The sequence below is a fragment of the Arvicanthis niloticus genome, chromosome 6 (assembly GCF_011762505.2).
Source record: "Arvicanthis niloticus isolate mArvNil1 chromosome 6, mArvNil1.pat.X, whole genome shotgun sequence".
NCBI classification, from domain to species: Eukaryota; Metazoa; Chordata; class Mammalia; order Rodentia; family Muridae; genus Arvicanthis; species Arvicanthis niloticus.
Genome location: NC_047663.1, coordinates 43,052,146 through 43,052,753, shown reverse-complemented (window position 1 = coordinate 43,052,753; position 608 = coordinate 43,052,146). Strand labels below are relative to the sequence as shown.

At 42.4% G+C, this 608-nt stretch overlaps 1 pseudogene; it reads left to right on the top strand.

The window, feature by feature from the left end:
* The first annotated feature begins 509 nt into the window (after positions 1–509).
* LOC117712121 (U6 spliceosomal RNA) lies at positions 510–608 on the top strand (annotated as a pseudogene).

Below are 608 nucleotides of genomic sequence, written 5' to 3'. Positions count from 1 at the left end.
TAATCAAAGCATGCAAATGCATCATTTCTCTTTGAAATGTGGAAATGGGGCTAGGGGGCTGGCTCAGTGTACTACAGTACAGGCACTTGCTGTCAAGCCTGCCAGCCTGAGTTCATTTTCCTGGACCCACATGGTGGAAGAGAACTAACTCCCTCAGTCTTTTTCCTCTGACCCCCCCCCCCACACACACAGAGAGAGAGAGAGAGAGAGAGAGCGCACAAATACATAACAATAAGCAAATACATATAATTTTAAAAATCTGGAGGTTGATTTAATCTGAAAGCATCAAAATTTCTTGCCTCTTTCTCTACAGAGTGGTTCCAAAGCTGCCACTGTTGGGCTGGCTACATGTTCACAAACCAAGAGAACATGGCCTTGTAGTTCCGGGGAGAGCTGATAAATTCCCCAGTGACAAGGACTATCCTGCACAGCCAACTCTTGAGTGATAAATTTCTTGAGCAAAAGGTTTTTAAAATTTTATTGGCTTCGGCAGCACATTTACTAAAACTGGAAAAATAGCCATTACCATTTTCTATTATCTTCAACAGAGATTAGCATGGCCCCTGTACAAGGATGACACGAAAATTCGTGAAGCATTCCATATTAAA